Here is a 6,279-nt window from a genome sequence, read left to right as displayed (position 1 = left end):
TCTTTTGCTCACTTCCCAGCACACCCCTGGCACGTTCTCAACCCTGTGCCTTTGTTGGTGGTGTCCCTGTTGCTAGGATGGCCCTTCTCTGCTTCTTCTACTCATCCTTGGAGGCCAGCTCAGTGGCATCCTTTCTCTTGAGCTTCTCCTGATGCCATTCATTCGCTCATTCAACAAATATTTCCTGAGTGCCTACTAGGTGCCAGGCACTCTCCCAGGTGGTGGAGGTACAGCAGTAAAGAAGACAGACTCAATCCTTACCTTTCCAGAGTTTACAATCTGGTGGTCAGCACCCTAGCCCCAAGACAAGCGTAATCACAGCACCCCCCATGGTCACATGCCTCTACTGCAGCAGTTAGCATAGGTCCATCTTACAGCAGGCTGGCCTCTGGTCCTCCCAGTCTCCCCCGAGGCACCATGCCCTGCTCCAGGGGCAGCCCCTGGTTTCTTTAGAAAAGGAACTTGGGAGCAGCACATCTGGTAGGAAGGATGGAGACTCTGGGTCCTCTTCGCAAACTGCTCTTGCAACGCAAGTGCGCCTTTTCCACTCAGCCTCATGATTACGTCTCGAAGCTGATCCCCAGGGCAATTTAGAGAATGTCTTAAAGCTGTGTTGGCCTATCAGCGAGTGTGTGTGTTCGGAATGGTTGGGGGTGATGGAGATGGGAGGGAACAGAAGTCATCCGAAAGCGATTCCTTGGACGCACCACCGTCTGGTCCATCCTGGGCGCTCACTACCCGCCGGGAGGACTGCTGAAAGGGCACGGAGGTGTAGCATGGACCCAGCTATCTGATCTCAAGGTTGGGCGCCCTGTGGGTGTGAAGCGCACCTGGGACTCCAGCGAGCCGGTGGGAGCTCGGGTTACAGGTCGGGGAGCTGGCAGAGGCATTCGGAGGAGCTGCTCCTCTCTGCATAATTCACAGGGCTCCTCTGCGGAGGAGCAGTGGGCGTGAAATCGGCAGGGACACAGCTGCCCTGGAGGAAGCTAGCCGACATCCTGTCGATTTGAAAAGAAAACTGAAAGTGCTTTTCTTCACAAGCAACTATTGTAAGTGTATTCCTCTTTTTTCACCCCCCCTCTCCCCCCTTACCTCCCAGGTACAGTGGCGTTTCTCTGGCCCAGAGTTTGGGTGAAATGGCATGGGGGTGGGGTGGAGGGGCAGAGAGGAATGAAGGAAATGTGGATTGTTCCGTGGCCCGTGCTCTTTGTCTAATCTGGGGAAGGTATCCGCCCGCCCCAGAGCCCCGGCTATAATGACATGTGTCCTGGTGATAGCAACCTCTCCTCTGGCTGTTAGCGTGCATTCCTGGGGAGCTGTGGGGAGAGAGAAAGCGTGCTCGGGTCAGAGCTGGGACAGGAATGTGAGTATTTCCTTAATTGGACACGAGAGCCTTGAACTGGTTCCAGGTTTAGTGTTTTCTTTTAAGAGCCTGGACCCGAAAGATTCCATCGAGTTTTCTTTCTCTGAAAAATCCCTTTGGTTCAAAGGCCCCTTGAGAGAAATAAAGAAAAAGCCAGGGCTCGAGCTCTTTGATATTTGGAAAGGCAAGAGTTCATGAGCTGCCAGATCCCAGGCTGCTTCTGGGGGTGAGAGGGATCTGGGTAGAAAGAAGGAGGCTCCCGCTGAGGTGGCACATGGCGGGGGTACCCACAGGCTGCAAAGCACTTTCCTCAGTCTAGACCAGTGGTCCCCAACCTTCCTGATGCCGCGACCCTTTCATACAGTTCCTCATGTGGTAGTGACCCCCAACCATAAAATTATTTTCGTGGCTACTTCATCACTGTCATTTTGCTACTGTTATGAATCGTCATGTAAATATCTGATATGCAGGATGTATTTTCATTGTTACAAATTGAACATAATTAAAGCGTAGTGATTAGTCACAAAAACAATATGTAATTATATATGTGTTTTCCGATGGTCTTAGGCGACCCCTGTGAAAGGGTCGTTCCACCCCCAAAGGGGTCGCGACCCACAGGTTGAGAACCGCTGCTCTAGAGCATTTATAGAAGCAATTTCTCTCAGCCTTATGAGCACCCCGAGAGCTAAACAGAGACGTCTATTGCCTGCTTTATTGCTTTAGGAGTCTGAGACACAGAGGTCACGCAACTCGCCTGCAGACTTCCAGCAAAGCCAATGAGAGCCTGGAGGGTTTTGTGCGGTGGGTTTGGGTTGCTTCGTGCTGTGGACTGCTAATTCCCTAACAGCCAAGATGGGAATGCCTGCTCACACCCTCAGGCCTCGCCCCTCCACCCTGTGTCCAGAACCCAGCTGGGCACTTGCTGGGAGGCACCAAAGACTGGAGGAACTTGGAGGGGGTGTGAGGGGAGATGCTGGGACACCAGGACCACAGCGGTGCCTGTCAGGCAGAGCTTCACTATTTGCCTCTGTCCCCCCAAAGCTGGAAACTTCAGTCAAGGGGCTCCAGGGGAAAACGGGGCGGTCTGTGGTTAAAATGAGTGAAACACTGAAGCAGATGCTATCAACTCTGCTGAACCCTCTCTTTCCCCCCAAACACCTTAAAAACAAGCCATGTGTCTGCTCAGTGCTTTCCCACTCACCAAGTGTTTTCATAACATTATCTCATTTCAGCCTCACATCAACCCACACACATTCTTGCCTTTCAGATTTCTTATGTACTCAAACAAGTTTCACCGAAAAATTGGCTAGAAACGCCCCTTCTCCTATTCACTTTCTTATTCTTCTTCTTAAACCCCAGGCCTTTGACTGATATCTATAAGAAGCTCCCAGATTCCCCGGGTGGGAAATTTGATTATTTTGCTAACTGGTCCCCAATAATGGACACCAGTAGTTCTGGACTTTGCGATTGGAACCAACACTTTTGTATCTAGTTTATAGTTCAGCCGTTAAAACAAACAAATAAAAGCACAGAGGCCAGGATAAGTGCAGTATTGTGAGAAAGGCTTTAGAACCAATAAGCCCCAGAGTCAAATACTGGTTCAGCCATTCGAGAGCCCTGCAGTCTTGCCCAAGTTGCTTAACGTCTCAGAGCCCCTCTTCCTTCATCTGTAAAATGGAGTAATGGTGCTTATGCCTTTAAGTTGTCGTGAGGCATAAATATGCTAACAGCTATAGGTGTGCCTCGGCAAACAGTTACTCAGTGAAGTTCGTTATAGTTAACCGAAGGACCAGTTGCCCCACGGCTCGGCAAATTAAATGCAATACTGTCTTTTTGCAAGCCAGAGGGAAGAAACGGTGTGGGAATATGTTGGTAAATGAATTTTAATGGGGACATTAAAAAATATATATATTTTATTGATTTTTTTACAGAGAGGAAGGGAGAGGAATAGAGAGTTAGAAACATTGATGAGAGAGAAACATCGATCAGCTGCCTCCTGCACACTCACTACAGGGGATGTGCCCACAACCAAGGTACATGCCCTTGACCGGAATCGAACCTGGGACCCTTCAGTCTGTAGGTTGACACTCTATCCACTGAGCCAAACGGTTTAGGGCTAATGGGGGCATTTTTACTCGAGGAATAATTAGCTACATGTCCTCCATATATGGCACAGTGGCACCAGCAGTAACCCTAATAAGATATCAAGCTCAGTACCTTTATTATTTTAAATCCTTATTTTAGGTGAGGGAGAGAAGGAGCTGGAAAACTGGACTTGTGTAATGTTGGAAAACAAAGCAGTTCTGATTACTCTTGGGTTTTTATTGAAGCAGAATTGCAATTCAACCCTTTAGTTCCTGGGACAAAGGTGGGAGGCAGAGGGCTTTAACCGAGTATTTAGTTCATTGATCTGCACATAGGAGATGCTCATTAAATGTTGGTGGTTGGCTGAGGTGGTGGAGAGAGTCCAGATCGTGTATTTGACTTCTGCTGCTGACTTCTTGGCAAGTGCAATGCGAGATGTAGGGTTGTGGTGGAAAGAACATTTGACCATCCCCCGAAGGCCTGCGTTCAGGTTCCATCTACACCACTTAATAGCCTGGTGACCTTGGACCTGCCATTCAATCTCTTAGGTCTCTTCTCACCTGTAAAATGAGGAAACTGGATTAGGTGATTTGGAAGGTCTCTTTCAGCTCTAAGTTTCTGGGGCTCTCAGTAACTTCATTCCCTTGTGTTTCTTTTTCTTCATTTATTCAAAGGCAGTGGGATAGGAACCTAGCTCAGAGGATATTAAGAAGAAATGGCCATTCTGAGTGACCGATACCCCTATCTTTAAAAATCTGAGGGGTAAGAGATCAACTAAAGGACTTGTATGCATGCATATAAGCATAACCAATGGACATAAGACACTGGGTGATAGGGGAGGCTAGGGGACTGTCTAGGGCGGGGGGATAAAATGGATACATATGTAATACCCTTTGTAATACTTTAAGCAATAAAAAAAAAAAAAAAAAATCTGAAGGAAATGCTGTAACCCAGAACAACGTAACAGGATAGCTCTGTGATCTCTGGCAAATCCCCTCATTTATTTCAGCCTCAGTGTGAATATTTGTAAACTGGGGGCTGTTTGTTGTGCTGTGTTACTCTTACTATGTTCATTAGAGAGCCGAGTTTATAAAAACGCTTTGAAAAACCACAGGGCACTATATAAAGTATTATGATTGAGAAATGGCATACTTGCTATAGTTGTATCCAAGTTCAGGCCCATGCCTTCTGTGTTTTCCAATGAATGGATGTGTCACTGTGGTCTCAGAAGGGAAACAGAAAGTGTAGATTTGGGGGTCACAGCCCAAGACTTGGTTTAATTTACTTAAAATTGGGCATTAATACAACATTTCCCTTAGGGTAGGCACCTCAGTGTCCTCCAATATGAGAACAGAGGCCAGATATCTGCTGATGGAGGTCTTACTTCCCACCCTCTGCTCCTATATGAGGCCATTTTGACACTTCAAGGTTATATATGTGTGTGAGGAGGGTCTCTTTCCGAGTTTTGAAAGTTTCACAAAGCAATAATCACAAATATACAATGTGGGGTTGTTGGTACGTGAAAGTCGTGAGATAAATTCTTTCATCCTGGTCCTGCCAGGGATGGCTCCTGGGGAGACACGGCAAGAGGCATCAGTGCTGCTTGCCCAGGACCTGGCTCAGGGCTCCCAGAGTCCCAGCCTAGAAACCATTGGCTTCTCCTTTGGTTACCTGCTTAAATGACAGCGTCATACCCAGCCTTTGAGAAGCTGCCCCATCCTATGCAAAAGGCACAAACAGCTGGTCCCCAGCAGTAAGCCCACACCTGGAGCCTCCCCCATCAGCTCCTGTCCATAGAATCATTGCCCTCCAGCAGGACACCTCCTCCAGAGGAGCAGAATGCAGGTGGTACCTGGCAGGGCAAGTCAATTTCTGATTTAACTCTTGGGTGGGGGGTGGGGAGAAGCTCCTGAATTTCACTGCTGGGAGGGAGCGACTAGGGGGTTTGTCTTGAAGTTGCATTTTCCTAGAAAGCACAGTTTTTACTCAGATTGTATATATGAATGACTAAAAATAGCAAAAATTATTTTTATTTATTCTTATCCATTCTTTTTAATATACATAATTAATACTCATCCATTCTTATAGTTGAGGTGGTCTGATGAAAATTACACCTCTGTTACGCCCTCACCATTATACCTATCAGCCTCTACTTGAGATAGATTATTCATTTCCACCTTTAAGTGCATATAAATGGATTCAATACATTCACTACTTTTCAAAGAGCTGGCTGACTTTAAAGCGCATTTTAATTTGCCAAGTTTTTAATACCTGCCCCCCCTCCGTCACACACACACACACACACACACACACACACACACACACACGTCCTCCAAGTACACACATAGGTCAGGGTTATAAAGCCATGTTACAGGAGTTTTTGGAGCAGAGGTATGAAGCAATACACACCAGCCACAGAGGGGCAGACTCCCATCCCGGCTCTGGGGCTGTGCAGACTGCCTGCCTGGACAAACCCTTGGAGTTGCGATTCCAGGGCAGTGTGGAGGGGTCCCGCCGAAGCCCTTTGTTTCTTCTCCTTGGAGCAGATCTGGGAGCCAAGGCTGGTGAGGTGTGCTGAGCAGCACCCACCCCGCACCCCAGCACCGCGCCGCTGCTGTGTGCGTGTGCGCGCGCGCGTGTCTGTGTGTGTCCAGTGGAAAAACCCTAAGACGACACTTCTTTCTCACACAAACAAAACACACCATGGATCTCAGGACTAGCCCCTGGAACGCTAACGCGACCCCCTCGGGCTCCCCCCAGCTCCGTGTCCCCTCCCACCTCCCAGTGTTTCTTTAAGCGCTGTTCTCATTTCCACACAGCTTGCCAGGGAT

Source organism: Myotis daubentonii, chromosome 12 (assembly GCF_963259705.1).
Source record: "Myotis daubentonii chromosome 12, mMyoDau2.1, whole genome shotgun sequence".
Taxonomy (NCBI): domain Eukaryota; kingdom Metazoa; phylum Chordata; class Mammalia; order Chiroptera; family Vespertilionidae; genus Myotis; species Myotis daubentonii.
Note: the sequence above shows the minus strand (reverse complement) of the source record.